The following is a 21709-nucleotide window of genomic DNA, read 5'->3' as shown; positions in this document are numbered from 1 at the left end:
TTATTCCAATCATTTTGAGGTAACTGGTCTTTTGAATTCAGTCCAATTGCCTGGATTTTTTCAGCTGTCTCCTGTATCTCAACACTGATAGGCATGGTTAATTCTTGTGCTATCTTAGCACTGGGAGGATATTTAATTCAGTGTGAACTGTCATTTAACCCTTTAGGATCAGACTTGAGGTCTCAGTCCTTTCTGTGACGAAAATTGTTATGTATCAACTGGGAGTTACCACAAAAAAACAAAAGTAATGAGGTTTGAGAGTTTCAGTTAAACACGATGCAGGTTTATTTAGGAGATGTTGCTTGTTCCAGGTCCAAGATGGAAGAACCCTAAAAGTCTGCGAATCCGTCTACTTATGCCACGACAGACCATGTGATGTTATACCAGCAGAGATGCAGCCACTTTAAGCACATAACACCTCTCCCCTTTTACTTCTTTAGTCCCCAGATACCGTGCTGTATATATCTATGACTCTATAACAATTTTTAACGTTTCAACAACAGATCGAATTAAACGGTAGAATACATTATTTTGCATCATTATTTCTGATATATATGATTAATAAGACAGTTTCTCAGTTGGATGTCTATTCCTTTTGGGTTGTACTTGACACTCTGGAATTTTGCTACTTGAGATCTTTTCAAATATCCTCTTTTTCTTCTGACTCTTGTGCAACTATTTTGGTGTTAGTTTCCATTGGTGTCGCATGTCTTTCAGCATCAGAATCTTGATTTGTTTCTGTTCAGAGGTATCACTATAACATTTCTGATAAAGTACTTCTTGTAAAACTTCAGTGATTTGACTTTGTGAGCTAGATTCTGGTTAGTATGACGTCGCCAAACTCTCATCATCTGTATGGTGTAAAATATTGGACCTGTTTTTGCTAGGATAATGACAGGTACCCAATTTTCATTGGTAGTGTAGCTTCTTGCTAGTACTCGTTCTCCTCGAGTTAATACCCTCTTTTTAGAGTTCTGTTCCCTCTTAGCAATGTGTTTTTCTTGTCATTTGACAATCGCTGAAGTACCAAGTGTTATCAAACGATCAAACTTTGTTCTGAACTTTTTTTAAAAAGCAGCATTGCTGGTGAATTGTTTCATTGCGTGTGCAGTGTTTCTGCATGATATCAAGAATTTATTTACCCATCTTGACAATGCACTTTGATCCTTTTGATGCCTTGATTGAGTGTTTGTACAAATCGTTCAGCCAACCAATTTGTGGATGGATGGTGTGGAGCCAACGTGATGTGTTGCAAAGCATTTCCTTTCAAGTATTCGTTGAACTTCGAAAATGATGCTCAAAGCTTCTTTTTTCCAGCTGAGTATGATTCGCTTCTGCACTCGTAAAGGTTCATGAAGTAAAGTCTATCAATTGCTTTTCTCCTGGGGGCATTATGTGCGAGATGACTGCAACTACCTCATAGGGTGATGCATTGCAAGCAAGTTGTAACATCAGCTTGGAATTGACATGGACCAGTAGCTCAGACGTCTTTTAAGGTTTCTTTTACCTCTTAGTAATATTTTCACCACCTTCTGTCCAGTCCTATGCCTATTTGACACATAGCAAAGTGTGTAATGGCTTCAATAGCATTGCTAAATTTGTAACAAATTCACCGTAGTAATGAATCAATCCTAGAAACTATTTCAGTTGCGTCACATTTTGAGTACATGGTGCTTCTAAAATTGCCATCATTTTTTTGGTTCCTTGTGGAAGCCATCTTTATCAATGATGTGACCCAAGTAGTTTACGGATGTCTTGGAAAAAGTCATACTTTTTCCTTTTTGATCCGGAGATTGTTTTTGCAGATGTTCTAATGTAGCTTTCAAGTTCCTCAAGAACTCTTGTTCATTTGAACCTCTGATGAGGATATCATCGAGATAGCACTGTACACCATTTAGCCCATGCAGAATTTGATCAATGGATCTCAGGAATAGCACAGTAAGAAGTCTCACGACACCAGGTTAAAGTCCAACAGGTTTATTTGGTAGCAAATACCATAAGCTTTCGGAGCAATGCTCCTTCGTCAGATGGAGTGGTCTCTGTTCTCAAACAGGGCACAGACACAGAGACCACTCCATCTGACGAAGGAGCATTGCTCCGAAAGCTTATGGTATTTGCTACCAAATAAACCTGTTGGACTTTAACCTGGTGTTGTGAGACTTCTTACTGTGCTTACCCCAGTCCAACGCCGGCATCTCCACATCTCAGGAATAGAGCAGGAATGTTATCCCGAATAGCAATCTCAGGTATCGAAACAGACCTTTGAGTGCCATAATAATGAGTAACGATTGTGAACTTTCAGCCACATTCATTTGTAAGTATACCTGTGATAGATCTATTTTACTGAATTTCTGGTCTTCAGATTGTGGAGCCAATGAGTCTTTGATTAGCGTACAATGCTGGGTCAATCATCATCTTGAGATCTCCACAAATCCTTACTGAACTCTCAGGCTTTAGTCCAAGCACTATGGGTGTAGCCCAATCACTTGTACTAACTGGTTTAATGACTCCTGTTTGGATGAGTCTTGTTTTTCTTCGACTTAGAAAACTGGTTGGCAGACAAACAAAGAGTAGGAATAAATGGGTCTTTTTCCAAATGGCAGGCAGTGACTAATGGGGTACTGCACAGAGTTGTGCTAGGACCCCAGCTATTTACAATATGTAATAATGATTTAAATGAGGAAATTAAATGTAATATCTTCAAATGTGGGTGCAGAGATGCTTCGGTGTGATTTGGACAAGCTGAGTGAGTGGGCAAATGCATGGCAGATGTACTTTAATGTGGAAAATTGTGAGGTTATTCATTTTGGTAGCAAAAACTGGTAGGCAGATTTTTATCTCAATGGCTATAAATTGAGAGAGGGGAATGTGCAACCAGACCTGGGTGTCTTTGTATGTCAGCCAATGAAGGTAAGCATGCAGATGCAGCAGACAGTAAAGAAGGCAAACGATATGTTGGTCTTCATAGTGAGAGGATTTGGGTACAGGAGTTGTACAGAAATTGAATGAAGAAAGGTCGCAATCCTTCGCGAACAATAACAGTCAAACCTCAGGATGATTATCTCAGGATAATTTTCCTACGCTTTTTCTTGGACAAAGATTGAGTGAATTCCCATTTACAATGCTTTGCATCCCTATCTATTCCGAAGGTCAAAACTTTAACTGCAATGGATTTCCCACAATCTTCACTTTCTGGTGCAGCTTTTTTAATGGAAATTTCTGTTATTTGCATCAATGCCAGTGATTTAACACCCATTTCCTTTTCTGGAGATTCCTTAAGCATCCCTAAGGTGTTCTGCTTCAACAATTTTCTTTTATATGCCCTGTCTTTGGCCACATGTAGCAACCTTTGAGAGATAAAATATCTCTCAAAAGCATACTGGTTTCTTTGCAATTTTATCCTTTACTATCATTTTCATTAACTGAAATAACTTCTACCTTCTCGTCCCCAAAGCTAGATTCTTTTCCTCCCGTTTCCCTGTGGTTTTACAACTGGAGATCTGCTGCTCCTAACCACTTAAGTAGTATCAGACCCATCTGGAAGAACTGCCACTTGCCTTGCATTAGAAACTTTATGGTCTTCGAAGTGTGACCTGATAGGTATTGGGGTGCTGTTGTGGAATTTTTCCATCATCATTAGCTCTCTGTCATTCTTAGAATTCTTCGGAGTTCCAGTGCCTGATACCCGGTCCATAATATTTATTTCTCCTGATAAAATTCTATGGATGTTTAAATCAGTCTTCTCTTTAAATGTTTGTCACTGCATATCTATTTGTCTATCCCAGTTCACTTCACCTAAATCAGCTTTCATGCGTGTATAGCTGCCCTTATTGCCCTATTTAAGTTTAAAATATTTGTCTTAGACGCACTCTTCTCCTTTTCAAAACTTACGTAAAATTCAATTATATTGTGGTTGCTGGTATCTGGGGGTGCCTTTACTCTGAGGTCATTCGTTAATCCTGTCACATTATACCATACTAAATCTGAAATAGCCTGTTCTCGGGTTGATTCCAGAATCTGCTGTTCTAAGAATCTATCTCAAAAGCATTCTAAGAACCCATCCAGGCTACTACTGCCAATCTGATCTTTCCAGTTTATATGTAGATTAAAGTCACCCATGATTATTGCACTCAATATTACTTATTGTATACTTTGCCCCACATTGTGGTAACTGTTAGGGGACAACCCACACTAGGAACTTCCTTCCCTTACTATTCTTCTCCACTCAAACAAAATCCACATCAAGATCTCCTGAACTAAGATCATCGCTAGCGATTGCACCAATGCCATCCTTGATCAACAGTGCTACCTCACTACTTTTACCTAGGTTACTATGTCACATACCCCTCAGTGTTCAGGTCCCAATCCTTGCCCTCCAGCCAGGTCTCCATAATGGCTATCAGATCATACTTAAATGTGTGCTATCGGTTTGTTTACTTTGTTATGAATGCTGTGCGCATTTAGATACTGAGCCTTTAATTTAGTGTTTTTCTGTCTCTTTGTAACATCTAGTCTTGATTCTATGTGCATTTGTTTGGTTTTTTTCTCTTAGTCCATTCCTGCCATTCTCCGAACCTCCGAATGGCACCTTGACATTCTATGGCATTACCATTGCTGAATCCCCCACTATCATTATCAGTTGTGAGAAACTGAACTGGACTAGCCATATAGTGGCTGCAATAAATGAGCCAAATACTGCAGATGCTAGAATCTGAAACAAGAACAGAGGATATTGGAAAACTGAGCAGGTCTGGCAGCATCTGAAAGAAGTGAAAGCAGAGTTAATGTACGTGTGTGTGTGTTTGCATTAAGTCAAAACATATATGGGATGTTTAAGATGGAGGAGAAAGGTCACAATCTAAAGCTGACAAACTCAACATTCAGTCCCAAGGGCTGCAATATGCCCAATCGGAAGATGAGATGCTGCTCCAACTTGTGCCAGGCTTCCCTGGAGCATTGCAGCAGACCAAGGACAGACATGTGGGCATGAGAGCAAGGTGCAAGGAACACCTTCACCTGGTTCCCAAGCATGACTCCAACCTTCCTGTTGCTTGCCATTTTAACTCACATCTTGCTCTCTTGTTAAGTTGCTACTTTTTGTTGCAATCTCTCTCAGCTACATTTTAATATCTGACACACTCTCCCTCCAGTTCTGACGAAGAGCCAAAAGAACTCAACTTTAACTCTGCTTTCTCTCCTTACAGATGCTGCAAGATTTGCTGAGATTTTCCAGCATCATCTGTTCTTGTTTCTGTGGCTACAAGAGGAAGTCAGAGGCTAGGAATCCTGCAGCGAGTAACTCACCTCGTGACTCCCAAAAACCTGTCCATAATCTACAAGATAGAATTCAGGAGTGTGGTGGAATACTCTGCCCTTGCCTGGATGAGTGCAGCTCCAACACTGAAAAGCCTGGATATCATCCAGGACAAAAGAATCCGCTGATTGGTACACCATCCACAAACATTTACTCCTTCCACCACTGACGCACAGTTGAAGCATGTATGTCATCTACAAGATGCACTGACAGGAACTCACCAAGATTCCTTAGCACCTTCTAAACCCACGGCCACTACCATCTAGAAGGACAAGGGGAGGAGATACATGGGAACAATGCCACTTAGACGTTCCCATCCAATTCACACATCAACCTTTCTGGAAATCCCATTGCCAATCTTTTCATTAGTTCAAATGGTGTCATTAGTTCAAAAAGCTTTGCCTTTTGCTTCATCAGGATGCTGGCTAGCACATCTGCCCAGTCTCAATTATGGCCTTTGCCAATGATTTTTTGAGAATATGGTTCATCCTTTCTCCCTGCCTGAACTCTGAGGGTGGTATAGGATGTGAAATTTCTGTTTTATACCCATCCATGTAGCTATCTGTTAACTTTTCTCATGAAATGTGTTCCCTGGTCAGAGTCTATTTGCAAGGGGACATCACACATAGGTATTATTTCCTCAGCAAATATTCATGCCATGGTATTAGCTATGCTATTCTTAGTAGCAAAAGCCTCGAGCCACCTTGTGAAGTGGTCTGTTATGAGTAGACAGTAAGCCTTGCCTCGGAGGCAGTGGTCCTCTGAAGCCCAATTACAGGTGTTCAGAGAGGCCACAGCTGATGGGATAATTTCACTGTTACGGGTTTTCCTTCATTATGCTGAACACATGCAAGACATCTTTGGCACTGTCTTACAACCTTGTCCCGTACTTGACGACGACCAACATCACTCAAGGCATGCTAGCAAAGTAGTGTGCCCTGAGTGCCGATTTCTGTGATCTAGCTGGAGTAGATTCCATTGTATGCACTGGGATGCTGCTTCCTCCATATGCTATACTTTTCTTCAATTGTACCTGTTTTTTCACACCGTTACCTCTCCTGTGGACTGCTTTCTGCCTATACTGCCTTTGCGCTCCCTTTCTCTGTTTTTATCTTGCATGCTGCCACCTCAGTTGATTGCAAATTTTCCTCAGCTGGTTGCAAATTTTCATCAGCAGCGGCTTTGGTGGCAGGTTCTGCCAGTGTTTTGCCTTTGTACCTCACCCTGTATCTTTTCATGGGCCTTATCCTTGACCACTTTGGCTTGTTTGGGCAGTTGGGCTGCCTGACCTGATTGTCTGATCACTTCCTAGTGTTGTACGTGTCTGCCACTGAAAATTGCATAGTCTCCATCTAGTCCATGCTGCCATGTAATCATGGATTACCCCAAATGCATAACACCTATCAATGTATATAGTCACTGGCTTGCCCTCCCCTAACTTCAAGACTTCAGTGAATGCTATCAACTCTGCCACTTGGTGGACAATTTCCTGGGAAGGCTTCCTTTGACTCAGCCTCCTACTTTTGTATCTACCATGGCCCATCCTCTCCTGGGGAGCCCTTCCACGTATTGACATGACCTGTCCACAAACAAGGAGAGGTCCATGTTATCCAAAGGATGCTTAGTTATCCTGCATGGAACTTCACCATTTGATTTGATTTATTATTGTCACATGTATTAACATACAGTGAAAAGTATTGTTTCTTGCACGCTATACAGACAAAACATATCCTTCATAGAGAAGGAAACGAGAGAGTGCGGAATGTAGTGTTACAGTCATAGCTAGGGTGTAGAGAAAGATCAACTTAATGCAAGGTAAATCCATTCAAAAGTCTGACAGCAGCAGGGAAGAAGTTGTTCTTGGGTCGGTTGGTACGTGACCTCAGATTTTTGTATCTTTTTCCCGAAGGAAGAAGGTGGAAGAGAGAATGTCTGGGGTGCGTGGGGTCCTTAATTATGCTGGCTGCTTTGCAGAGGCAGCGGGAAGTGTACCCTGGGTCACTCATGCAATTTCCCAATATCTGGGATACCTTCAGCACGATTATGACCCATATTCTGAATTATCTGCACTAGTTTCTCTCTGGACAATAATACCGCTTCCCAAGTGGCCGCCTTTCCGTCTGAGACAGTCTTCAACCTTCCAGTGTTTAGCAGTTCTATACTTTTATTTAAGATAATTTTCCCATTACAATGCTTCACTCACTCAGACTGCACATGTAGCACAGTCAATAGCTGCAACACACTGTGGCATTATGGAAATTACTGGTGATTGCATTGTTGAGGAATATGCTACCAGCCTCACCTTGACACCATGTTCCAGGGCTACGACTGCACTATTGTAGTCCCTGTTATTGGCAAATTGATGGAATGGCTTCCCAAAATCAGGTAGTCCGAGAGTGGGTGACACATGTCCTTTCTGTGTGATAGGAGGCTATAAGTAAATCGTCTACGTATTGTAGGATTATATTATCATACAGTGTTTAAATCTAGTACTCGAGGACACCACTCATGACCTGGTGAAATATCGTGGGCTTGTTTTAGGTGAGAATACGCCCCTTCCTGTTCCTTTTTCCAGCAGTCCCGGGCATTCAGCCACTGATCTTTGGGTAAGCATTCTTCAAGGCGGCCTTCACGACACACGATGACGCAGAATCGCTGGGCAGAAACTGATAGCCAAGTTCCGCACACATGAGGACGGCCTCAACTGGGATCTTGGGTTGCCTGGGCTTGCAAAATCTCACTAACTGTCCTGGCTGGAGACAATACATACCTCTTTAACCTGTGCTTAACCCTCTCTCCACTCACATTGTCTGTACCTTTAAGACTTGATTACCTGTAAGGACTCGCATGCCAACCATTATCTTGTAAACTGAGTTTGTGTCTATGTATGCCCTGTTTGTGAACACAACTCTTCACTCACCTGAAGAAGGAGCGACACTCCGAAAGCTCGTGCTACCAAATAAACCTGTTGGACTTTAACCTGGTGTTGTGAGACTTCTTACTGTGCTTACCCCAGTCCAATGCTGATAGCTCCACATCATGGCCTTTCTCTCCATCTTTTCCACTCCATCATTTCCCTGTGGACATTTCCACTCCATCTGACGAAGGAGCAGCGCTCCGAAAGCTAATGGTATTTGCTACCAAATAAACCTGTTGGACTTTAACGTGGTGTTGTTAAAACTCTTGCTGCTTTCTCCACTCAACAGGGTCCAGGGCTGCTTTCACCAGGTTCTGCATTGGATTGGCCACCTGTGACAAGCCCTTGATATAATTGCGACAAAGTTAGAGTCCAGGGCCTTCATTCCTCCTCGCAAATTAGTCGGTCGGGACATTTTGTCGATGACCTCCTTCTGATCTCTGGGCATCGGTTGTTTTCCCTATTCTATGTTGTATCCCAAATCTGAACTTTCGCCTGGCCTTTCATAGGGTTTGCCTTAAAGCCAGCTTTTGCCAGAGCCTCCAAAGTAACTGTAGTAGCTCCAACATGTCCTTTCTGTGTGATAGAGGCTATAAGTAAATCGTCTAGGTATTGTAGGATTATATTATCATACAGTGTTTAAATCTAGTACTCTCGGACACCACTCATGACCTGGTGAAATATCGTTGGGCTGTTGTGGATTACTTGTGGCATCTGTGTCCAAGTATGTTGTTAGTTGCCTAAGGTAAACTCCAATTTCCCTTGAGATTTTTTGACAAGGGATATCACCCAGAACCCATTATCTATGTCCATTACTGTGACTATCTGATATTTAGGTGCCAGCTCATTAAAGGTAATTGTGAGAATAACTGCAATGCAGAAATCTTTTAATGTTAGTTCATTGACGAAGGTATACTCAACAGTGAACTGGTCCAACCTATGAGGTTTCTTTGCTGGACACATCAAGGAGATGATGACGTATGTGGTAGATCGCAGAAACCCCCCCCCCCAAATTTAATGTATGGTAGGTCCATTCAAAAGTCTGATGGTAGAAGGGAAGAAGCTGTTCTTGAGTCGGTTGGTACGTGTTCCCAGACTTTTGTATCTTGTTTTTTGATGGAAGAAGGTGGAAGACAGAATGTCTGGGGTGTGTAGGCTCCTTGATTATGCTGGCCGCTTTTCTGAGGCAATGGGAGGTGTAAATGGAGTCAATGGTTTGCGTGATGGACTGGGCTACGTTCACAACCCTTTGTGGTTTCTTGCAGTCATGGTCAGAGTTGGCGCCATAGGAAGCTGTGATACATCCGGAAAGGATGCTTTCTATGGTGCATCTGTAAAAATTGGTGAGAGTTGTACCGTACATGCCGCATTTCCTTAGCCTCCTTCGGTGAAAACAGGCGGAGGCAAGGAAGGTTGTTTTTTTTTCCAAAACTATAAAGTAAATGGCAGGTATGAGTGAGAGGCCAGTTTGCTGCATTCGGTGTGGTATGTGGGAGTTCCTAGAGACGACTTGCCTCCCAGAGGTCCATATCTGTGCCAGATGCATGGAACTGCAACTCCTGAGGGACCGTGTAAGGGAGCTGGAGCTGCGGCTCGATGACCTCAGTTCAGTCAGGGAAAATGAGAAAATAATAGATAGAAGTTATAAGCAGGTAGTCACACCTGGGTCACAGTTAGGAAGGGTAAAAGTCATAAGGGTGATGTACCAGAAAGTACCCCAGTGGCAGTCTCCCATAATAGTAAGGGCTGGGCAACAGATGGGAGAGGGGAAGGGAGTGAGCAGTCAGTGGAGGGATGCCCTGTGGTTGCCCTCCAAAATAGGTATATTGTTTTGGATTCTGTGGAGGGGGATGACCCTCCAGGGATAAGCCACGAGGACCAGATCGCCTGCACAGAGACAGGCTCAGAGGCCCAGAAGGGAAAGAAGGGGATTAGGAGAGAAATAGTGGTGGGGGATGCGATGATTAGAGGCACGGACAGGCGGTTCTGTGGGCGCGAACGAGACTCCAGGATAGTAGTCTGCCTCCCTGGTGCCGGGGTACTGGATGTCTCCGAGAGGGTAGGAAGCATATTAAGAAGGGAAGGTAATCAAACAGATGTAATTGTACACATTGGTGAAAATGGCGTAGGTAGAAAGAGCAGGGGGGTCATACGAGAGCAATTCAGGGAGATGGGTGCTAGGCTAAAAAATAAGGCCTCTAGGATAGCAATCTCTGGACTGCTCCCAGTGCCTAGTGCTAGTGAGGCCAGGAACAGGGAGATTCTACAATTGAACACGTGGCTAAAGGACTGGTGCAAGAGGGAGGGTTTCAAATTCATAGATCATTGGGAAGTCTTCAAGAGAGGATGGCACCTGTACAGAAAGGATGGGCTACACCTTAACTGGAAGGGCACAGATATCCTGGCTGGGAGTTTTGCTAGAGTGTTTCGGCAGGGTTTAAACTAGTGTGGCGGAGGGTGGGGATCAAAACAGTAGGTCAGTAAGAGGCTGGGGTCGAGCTGGGGGCCAGGGCAAGGCTCGCTAAGAAGAAGAGCATTCTGGAGCAGGATGACCTGAGTGGGCCTGGAGGTCTGGAGTGCATCTGCTTCAATGCGAGGAGCGTAACGGGTAAGACAGACGAACTTAGGGCCTTAATGCTTACGTGGAATTTGGATGTGGTTGCGGTGACGGAGACATGGTTAAAAGAAGGACAGGACTGGCAGCTGAATATTCCGGGATATAAGTGTTTTAGGCGAGACAGAGGAGGGGCTAAAAAAGGTGGGGGAGTAGCGGTGTTAGTTCGGGAGCATATTACAGCAGTGCAGAGGGTGGACAATTTAGAGGGGTCATGTAATGAGTCGCTGTGGGTGGAGCTCAGAAACAGGAAAGGTGCAATCACTGTGCTGGGGGTATACTACAGGCCACCCAACAGCCCACGGGAAGTGGAGGAACGGATATGTCAGGAGATTCTGGATATGTGCAGAAAAAATAGGGTTGTTGTAGTGGTAAACTTCAATTTCCCTGCTTTAGACTGGAAAGTGCTTAGGGCTGGGGGTCTGGACGGGGAGGAATTTGTAAAATGCGTACTGGAAGGTTCTTTGGAATAGTATGTAGATAGCTCAACTAGAGAGGGGGCTAAACTGGATCAAGTTCTGGGAAATGAGCCCGGTCAGGTCGTCAAAGTTTCGGTAGGGGAACATGTGGCAAATAGTAACTTTAGGATAGTAATGGACAAGGACGAGTGTTGTCCTAAGGGTAGGGTGCTAAGTTGGGGGAAGGCTAACTATAGCCGGATTAGGCAGGAATTGGTGGCCGTTGATTGGGAGAGGCTGTTTGGGGGTAAGTCCACGTCTGGCATGTGGGAGTCTTTTAAGGAACAGTTGATAAGGCTGCAGGACAGGCATGTGCCTGTAAAAAGGAAGGATAGGAAAGGTAGGATTCAAGAGCCGTGGATAACCAGGGAAATTGAGGATCTGATCACAAAGAAAAGAGAGGCGTACGTTAGGTCCAGGCAACTGAAAACAGATGGAGCTCTGGAGGAATACAGAGAGAGTAGGAAAGAACTCAAATGGGGAGTTAGAAGGGCAAAAAGAGGTCACGAAATGTTCTTGGCAGACAGGATTAAGGAGAATTCTAAGGCATTTTATTCATATGTTCGGAACAAAAGAGTTGTCAGGGAAAAAGTTGGACCTCTCAGGGACAAAGAAGGGGAATTATGCTTAGAACCCAAGGGAATAGAGGAGATCCTAAATGAATACTTTGCATCGGTATTCACAAAGGAGAGGGACTTGTTGACTGGGAGTGTCTCAGAGGGAGGTGTTGACCCGTTAGAGAGAATCTCCATTACAAGGGAAGAAGTGTTAGGTTTTTTAGGTAACATTAAAACTGACAAATCCCCAGGGCCTGATGGCATCTATCCTAGACTGCTCAGGGAGACAAGAGATGTAATTGCTGGGCCTCTGACAGAAATCTTTGTCTCTTCATTGGACACAGGTGAGGTCCCTGAGGATTGGAGGATAGCGAATGTGGTACCGTTATTTAAGAAGGGTAGCAGGGATAACCTGGGTAATTATAGGCCAGTGAGCTTGACGTCCATGGTAGGGAAGTTGTTGGAGAGAATTCTTAGAGACAGGATGTATGCGCATTTAGAACGGAACAATCTCATTAGTGACAGACAGCATGGTTTTGTAAGAGGGAGGTCGTGCCGTACAAATTTGGTGGAGTTTTTTGAGGAAGTGACAAAAACGGTTGACGAAGGAAGGGCCGTGGATGTCGCCTATATGGATTTCAGTAAGGCATTTGACAAAGTCCCACATGGCAGGTTGGTTAAGAAGGTTAAGGCTCATGGGATACAAGGAGAGGTGGCTAGATGGGTAGAAAACTGGCTTGGCCACAGGAGACAGAGGGTAGCAGTCAAAGGGTCTTTTTCCGGTTGGAGGTCTGTGACCAGTGATAGACACCGCCCAGTCCAACGCCGGCATCTCCACACCAGTGGTGTTCCGCAGGGCTCTGTACTGGGACCTCTGTTATTTGTGATATATATAAATGATTTGGAAGAAGGTGTAACCGGTGTTATCAGCAAGTTTGCGGATGACACGAAGATGGCTGGACTTGCGGATAGCGATGAATGTTGTCGGACAATACAGCAGGATACAGATAGGCTGGAAAATTGGGCGGAGAAATGGCAGATGGAATTTAATCCAGATAAATGCGAAGTGATGCATTTTGGAAGAACTAACGTAGGGGGGAGTTATACAATAAATGGCAGAGCCATCAAGAGTATAGAAACACAGAGGGACCTAGGTGTGCAAGTCCACAAATCCTTGAAGGTGGCAGCACAGGTGGAGAAGGTGGTGAAGAAGGCATATGGTATGCTTGCCTTTATAGAACAGGATATAGAGGATAAAAGCTGGAGTCTGATGTTACAGCTGTATAGAACGCTGGTTAGGCCACATTTGGAGTACTGCGTCCAGTTCTGGTCGCCGCACTACCAGAAGGACGTGGAGGCTTTAGAGAGAGTGCAGAGAAGGTTTACCAGGATGTTGCCTGGTATGGAGGGTCTTAGCTATGAGGAGAGATTGGGTAAACTGGGCTTGTTCTCCCTGGAAAGACGGAGAATGAGGGGAGACCTGATAGAGGTGTACAAAATTATGAAGGGTATAGATAGGGTGAACAGTGGGAAGCTTTTTCCCAGGTCGGAGGTGACGATCACGAGGGGTCACGGGCTCAAGGTGAGAGGGGCGAGGTATAACTCAGATATCAGAGGGACGTTCTTTACACACAGAGTGGTGGGGGCCTGGAATGCGCTGCCAAGTAGGGTGGTGGAGGCAGACACGCTGGCATAGTTTAAGACTTACCTGGATAGTCACATGAGCAGTCTGGGAATGGAGGGATACAAACAAATGGTCTAGTTGGACCAATGAGCGGCACAGGCTTGGAGGGCCGATGGGCCTGTTTCCTGTGCTGTACTGTTCTTTGTTCTTTGTTCCTGAGAAAGTAGAGGTGTTGCTGGGCTTTCCTAACTATAGTGTCGGCATGGAGGAACCAAGACAGGTTGTTGGTGACTTGGACGCATAGAAACTTCAAGTTCTCGATTGCTCTTGGTTTTGTCTTCAGCCTCAGCCCCACAGTGATCTTGACTTCTGTTCTGCAACAAATCTGATCTCCCCTGGTGGCATCGGCTCTGTTTGAAATGATTTGTTTCACCCTGCCACCTCCCATTTCAATCTTAGTGGTCTGTTTGTCCAGTCATCAAACCTGCCCCCTAACTTTGGGTGGCAAATAAATGGTACTCACCTGCTTGATGTGTCTGGTCACAGATTATCCCACCGACTACGCTAATTACAGTGAAGTATTAAAAGACACATGACACAGACAGCAGAAGATACAAACAAGACAAAGATTTATTCCATAAAGGATTGCATACAGGGGATACAGCTTTAAAGAGAATGGTTGATGGTCGCTTCACATTTTTATACACTCTTATAACCATGCCTGGGTGCCAGTACCCACTTATTCTCTGTTATATGACAAAGGACTTGTGAGAACTGTGTTTAAACTAATCAAATTTTTAACCTTTAACCTAATCCAGTCCAAAACCTGGATTAATCGGGTTCGCAAATTGATCAGGCCTCAATCCTTAAATCAATCAGAACCTGTGGCAATGTGCCAGTGCTTTGCTGTGCTTACAATTCCAATTCCCCCTAGCCTGTTCTGTAACTGTTCTCTTCTATATATCTGCCTTAGCTAATTTCTTCTCCCTACAAGTCTTAAAACTAAAATAATATACAGCATCTATATTCTACTTGAACATTCAATTAAAATGAAGTAAATATGAATAAACAGGCAAACATGAACCCTGAAGCAGATATTCATCATCTCTGCTATATGACATTGTTCTGCACCGAGGATATCAAGTAGCTCCTCTTAGCATGATGTGATTGAGGATGTTGATGGCACAGTGGCAGACAAGGAAGAAGATGGTGCTCATAGATGCCTGCGTCCAGAGCTATTTGACAGGAGCTCATGGGAAAGTGCCTCATCTGAAAAAACACTGCATTTGCTGTCATACCCAACATCTGTTCCAGTTCTCCCATCCTTTAATAAACTGCTTCTGCCCAAGCATGAGCATTGCTATTCATTTCAACTAACACTGGAGGATCACCAGCTACAGGAACAGTCTCAGTGCATAGCTTCAGACTCAAGGGCTCAACTGCTGCTATGGCAGTCTGGCTTAGCTGCCTTTCTGGCATTAAGGTAGGCATTGGTTAATGGGGTGGCAAATGTGCAGATGTGATGTCATCCTCTGATATGGCAACATACTCTAATCCCACAGTGTGAATGCTATTGCTACCAGACTGTGACCCAGTACTACCACTGAGCTGTGCAAAGCAGATTAACGGAAACATACCAATTGAAATCATCATTTTGTTACTAATTTTTGCCTAGTTTGGAGGACATGCTGAACACAGAGAGCCCACATGGCCTAAATGTGAACATTCCTGAGAGATGCTACTACTGTTGTCACAAACTATAAGAAGGTCCAGTGGCACGGTGGCATAGTAGTTAGCACTGCTGCCTCACAGCACCAGAAACCCAGGTTGGATTTCGGCCTTGGGTCACTGTCTGTGTGGAGTTTGCATATTCTCCCTGTGTCTGTGTGGGTTTCCTCCCACACTCCAAAGATGTGCAGGTTAGGTGAATTGGCCATGTTAAATTGCCCCTTAGTGTCCCAAGGTATCTAGGTTAGAGCCTCAGTACGATTTAAAAAGGTGGTTCTATGCATACCCGATGGGCCGAATGGCCTCCTTCTGCACTGCAGTGATTCTAGTGATTCAACGTACAGCTGATTGCAGAATGCCTATGCTATGCCTGAGAACTATAGACAAAGTAGTATTGTACTCTTTGACAAACTCTGATGTATTGTGGAAATTTCCTGACAGTCTGAGCGGTTTCTCATGGTAAGAAGTCTGACAACACCAGGTTAAAGTCCAACAGGTTTATTTGGTAGCAAAAGCCACTAGCTTTCAGAGCGCTTGCTGCTCCTTCGTCAGGTGAATGGGAGTTCTATTCACAAACAGGGCATATAAAGACACAAACTCAATTTACAAAATAATGGTTGGAATGCGAGTCTTTACAGGTAATCAAGTCTCAAAGGTACAGACAATGTGAGTGGAGAGAGCGTTAAGCACAGGTTAAAGGGATGTGTATTGTCTCCAGACAGGATAGTTAGTGAGATTTTGCAAGCCCAGGCAAGTCATGGGGGTTACAGATAGTGTGACATGAACCCAAGATCCCAGTTGAGGCTGTCCTCACGTGTGCGGAACTTTGCTATCAGACGATGGCGTTGGTGCAACTGCCTCAGTACTCAACGCCGACAACTGCCAGTCTCCAGATGCAATTTTACAACTCATCTGCTTCATCCTGGACCACAATGTCTTCACCTTCAACAACCAGTTCTTCATCCAGACACACGGAACAGCCATGGGGACCAAATTCGCTCCTCAATATGCCAACATCTTCATGCACAGGTTTGAACAAGACCTCTTCACCGCATAGGACCTTCAACTGATGGTATACACTAGATACATCGATGACATTTTCTTCCTTTGGACTCATGGTGAACAATCATTGAAACAACTATTTGATGACATCAACAAGTTCCATCCCACCATCAGACTCACCATGGACTACTCTCTGGAATCGGTTGCATTCTTGGACATGCGCAACTCCATCAAGGACAGTCACCTCAGCTCTTCACTGTACCGGAAGCCCACGGATAACGTCACGATGCTCCACTTCTCCAGCTTCCACCCTAAACACGTTAAAGAAGCCATCCCCAATGGACAAGTCCTCTGTATACACAGGATCTGCTCAGATGAGGAGGATCGCAACAGACACCTCCAGATGCTGAAAGATGCCCTCATAAGAACAGGATATGGCGCTCGACTCATCGATCGACAGTTCCGATGCGCCACAGCGAAAAACCGCACCGACCTCCTCAGAAGACAAACGCGGGAGACGGCGGACAGAGTACCTTTCGTCGTCCAGTACTTCCCCGGAGCGGAGAAGCTACGACATCTTCTCCGGAGCCTTCAACATGTCATTGATGAAGACGAACATCTCGCCAAGGCCATCCCCATACTCCCACTTCTCGCCTTCAAACAACCGCACAACTTCAAACAGACCATTGTCCGCAGCAAACTACCCAGCCTTCAGGAGAACAGTGACCACGACACCACACAACCCTGCCACAGCAACCTCTGCAAGGTGTGCCGGATCTTCGACATGGATGCCATCATCTCACGTGAGAAAACCATTCACCAGGTACACGGTACATACTCTTGCAACTCTGCCAACGTTGTCTACCTGATACGCTGCAGGAAAGGATGCCCCGAGGCATGGTACATTGGGGAGACCATGCAGACGCTATGACAGCGGATGAATGAACATCGCTCAACAATCACCAGGCAAGAGTGTTCCCTTCCTGTTGGGGAACACTTCAGCGGTCACGGGCATTCAGCCTCTGATCTTCGGGTAAGCGTTCTCCAAGGCGGCCTTCACGACACACGACAGCGCAGAGTCGCTGAGCAGAGACTGATAGCCAAGATCCGCACACATGAGGACGGCCTCAACCGGGATCTTGGGTTCATGTCACACTATCTGTAACCCCCATGACTTGCCTGGGCTTGTAAAATCTCACTAACTGTCCTGTCTGGAGACAATACACATCTCTTTAACCTGTGCTTAACGCCCTCTCCACTCACATTGTCTGTACCTTTAAGACTTGATTACCTGTAAAGACTCTCATTCCAACCATTATTTTGTAAATTGAGTTTGTGTCTTTATTTGCCCTGTTTGTGAATAGAACTCCCACTCACCTGACGAAGGAGCAGCGAGCGCTCCGAAAGCTGGTGGCTTTTGCTGCCAAATAAACCTGTTGGACTTTAACCTGGTGTTGTCAGACTTCTTACTGTGTTTACCCCAGTCCAACGCCGGCATCTCCACATCAGTTTCACATGCACAGGGTACCATTGCTTATCTTTGAAAACTAAACCCATTCCTGGGACTGCTGGCTGCTTTTCAGTAGCAAATACCCGACTGGATATTTTGGCTTTCCGGTCAATGAGCAGATTCATTTAACTGGCTGGCTTTTAATATCATTTGTATCTGAAAAGGCCTTCTGATTGACAGCATGGACAGGCAGAGTGGACATCTGACCTAATTGAAGTTGAAAAATAAAAGTTGACCATCGGTAACCCTTCCTAATGAGTACCCTCCAGTGGCCGGCACGATGGCACAGTGTTAGCACTACTGCCTCACAGCGCCAGGGACCCGGGTCCAATTCCGGGCTCGGGTCACTGTCTGTGTGGAGTTTGCACATTCTCCCCGTGTCTGCGTGGCTTTCCTTCGGGTGCTCCGGTTTCCTCCCACAGTCCAAAGATGTGCGGGTTAGGTTGATTGGCCATGCTAAATTGACCCTAGTGACAGGGGGATTAGCAGGGTAAATATGTGGGATTAAGGGGAGAGAGCATGGGGTGGGATCGTGGTTGGTGCAGACTCGATGGGCCGAATGGCCTCCTTCTGCACTGTAGGATTCTATGATTTCTATGATGACAGCCAGAACCCAATTCAAACAATAATATTTTGAAAATCGACTAAAACTAGAAAAATATTCTGAATAATGATTTAAATTTAAAAAAAAGAAGTCCTGTTGATTATTATGCCTCTAAATCATTTGAAATACTGATATTTAGAACCATAGAAAATCATAGAAAATTACAGCTCAGAAACAGGCCTTTCGGCCCTTCTTGTCTGTGCCGAACCATTTTTTGCCTAGTCCCACTGACCTGCACTTGGACCATATCCCTCCACACCCCTCTCATCCATGAACCCGTCCAAGTTTTTCTTAAATGTTAAAAGTGACCCCGCATTTACCACTTTATCCGGCAGCTCATTCCACACTCCCACCACTCTCTGCGTGAAGAAGCCCCCCTTAATATTCCCTTTAAACTTTTCTCTTTTCACCCTTAACCCATGCCCTCTGGTTTTTTTCTCCCCTAGCCTCAGCGGAAAAAGCCTGCTTGCATTCACTCTATCTATCCCCATCAAAATCTTATACACCTCTTATCAAACCTCCCCTCAATCTTCTGTGCTCCAGGGAATAAAGTCCCAACCTATTCAATCTCTCTCTGTAACTCAGCTTCTCAAGTCCCGGCAACATCCTTGTGAACCTTCTCTGCACTCTTTCAACCTTATTTACATCCTTCCTGTAACTAGGTGACCAAAACTGTACACAATACTCCAAATTCGGCCTCACCAATGCCTTATATAACCTTACCATAACACTCCAACTTTTATACTCGATACTCCGATTTATAAAGGCCAATGTACCAAAGGCACTCTTTACGACCTTATCCACCTGTGACGTCACTTTTAGGGAATTCTGGACCTGTATTCCCAGATCCCTCTGTTCAACTACACTCTTCAGAGTCCTACCATTTACCCTGTACGTTCTACTTTGGTTTGTCCTTCCAATGTGCAATACCTCACACTTGTCTGCGTTAAATTCCATTTGCCATTTTTCAGCCCATTTTTCTAGTTGGTCCAAATCCCTCTGCAAGCTTTGAAAACCTTCCTCACTGTCCACTACACCTCCAATCTTTGTATCATCAGCAAACTTGCTGATCCAATTTACCACATTATCATCCAGATCATTGATATAGATGACAAACAACAGTGGACCCAACACCGATCCCTGCGGCACACCACTAGTCACAGGCTTCCACTCAGAGAAGCAATCCTCCACAACCACTCTCTGGCTTCTTCCATTGAGCCAATGTCAAATCCAATTTACTACCTCCCCATGTATACCCAGCGACTGAACCTTCCTAACTAACCTCCCATGAGGGACCTTGTCAAAGGCCTTGCTGAAATCCAGGTAGACAACATCCACCGCCTTCCCTTCATCCACTTTCCTGGTAACCTCCTTGAAAAACTCTAATAGATTGGTCAAACATGACCTACCACGCACAAAGCCATGTTGACTTTCCCTAATAAGTCCCTGTCTATCCAAATATTTGTAGATCCTATCCCTTATCACACCTTCCAATAACTTGCCCACCACCGACGTCAAACTTATTGGCCTATAATTTCCCGGATTTCTTTTGGAACCTTTTTTAAACAACGGAACAACATGAGCCACCCTCCAATCATCCAGCACCTCCCCCGTGAATACTGACATTTTAAATATGTCTGCCAGGGCCCCTGCAAGTTCAACACTAGCTTCCCTCAAGGTCTGTGGGAATACCCTGTCCGGTCCTGGGGATTTATCCACTCTGATTTGCCTCAAGACAGCGAGCACCTCCTCCCCTTTAATCTGTAAAGGTCCCATGACCTCCCTACCTGTTTTCCCTATTTCCGTAGACTCCATGCCCGTTTCCTCAATAAATACGGATGCAAAACAACCATTTAGTATCTCCCCCATCTCTTTTGATTCCATACACAGTCTACCACTCTGGTCTTCAAGAAGACCAATTTTATCCCTCACTATCCTTTTGCTCCTCACATACCTATAGAAGCTCTTTGGATTTTCCTTCACTTTGTCTTCCAAAGCAACCTCATGTCTTCTTTTAGCCCTCCTGATTTCCCTCTTAAGTAGCTTCTTGCACTTTTTATACTCCTCGAGCATCTGATGTGTTCCTTGCTGCCTGTACATTTCATACAACTCTCTCTTCCTCTTAATCAGTGTTACAATCTCCCTTGAGAACCAAGGTTCCTTATTCCTATTTACTTTGCCTTTAATCCTGACAGGAACATACAAACTCCACTCTCAAAATTTCTCCTTTGAAGGCTTCCCACTTTCCATTTACATCCTTACCAGAGAACAGCCTGTGCCAATCCACACTTCCCAGATCCCTTCTCATTTAATCAAATTTGGCCTTTTTCCAGTTCAGAACTTCAACCCGAGGACCAGATCTATCCTTATCCACGATCAGGTTGAAACTAATGGCATTATGATCACTGGATCCAAAGTGTTCCCTCACACTCACATCCATCACCTGCCCTAACTCATTTCCCAATAGGAGATCCAATATCGCATCCTCTCTAGTTGGCACCTCTACATCCTGATGTAGAAGATTCTCCTGAACACGTTTTACAAACTCTACCCCGTCTAAACCTTTAACAGTATGCGAGTCCCAATCTATATGTGTAAAATTAAAATCCCCTACTATCACAAATTTGTGTTTCTTGCAGTTGTCAGCTATCTCTCCGTTGATTTGCTCCTCCAATTCTCGCTGACTATTGGGTGGTCTATAATACAACCCCATTAATGTGGTCATACCTTTCCTGTTTCTCAGCTCCACCCATAGGGCCTCTGTAGACAAGCTCCCTAATCTATCCTGCCTGAGTACCGCTGTAACATTTTCCCTGACCAACAATGCCACCCCCCCCACCTTTTATCCCTCTGCCTCTACCCCGCCTGAAACATTGGAACCCTGGAACATTGAGCTGCCAGTCCTGCCCCTCCTGTAGCCAAGTTTCACTAATGGCTATAATGTCATATTTCCATGTGTCGATCCACGCCTTCAGCTCATCTGCCTTCCCCACAATACTCCTGGCATTGAAATAGACACACCTCAAAAGATTATTTCCACCACACTCAACCCTTCCATTTGTGATTTTGCTTGAACTAACCTGTCTTTTTACCCCTGCTCCACTATCTGCTCTGGCACTCTGGTTCCCATCCCCCTGCAAATCTAGTTTAAACGCTCCCCAATAACACTAGCAAATCTCCCTGCAAGTATATTGGTCCCCTTGTAGTTTAGGTGTAACCCGTCTCTCTTGTACAGGTCCCACCTGCCCCAGAAGAGGTCCCAATGATCCAAGAATTGGAAACCCTGCCCCCTGCACCAGTTCCTCAGCCACGTGTTCATCTGCCCAAGTATCCTACTCCTGCCCTCACTGGCATGTGGCTCAGGTAGCAATCCTGAGAATA

General features: G+C 44.7%; 1 protein-coding gene across 6 annotated transcripts in view; it reads left to right on the top strand.

The window, feature by feature from the left end:
• The window catches only part of banp (BTG3 associated nuclear protein), a 186278-nt gene that overhangs the window by 6358 nt on the left and 158211 nt on the right, over positions 1-21709 (top strand). The window lies entirely within an intron of this gene.

This window comes from Mustelus asterias, chromosome 4 (assembly GCF_964213995.1).
Source record: "Mustelus asterias chromosome 4, sMusAst1.hap1.1, whole genome shotgun sequence".
NCBI classification, from domain to species: Eukaryota; Metazoa; Chordata; class Chondrichthyes; order Carcharhiniformes; family Triakidae; genus Mustelus; species Mustelus asterias.
The sequence above is the reverse complement of the archived record's forward strand: the minus strand, read 5'-3'. Positions and strand labels throughout refer to the sequence as shown.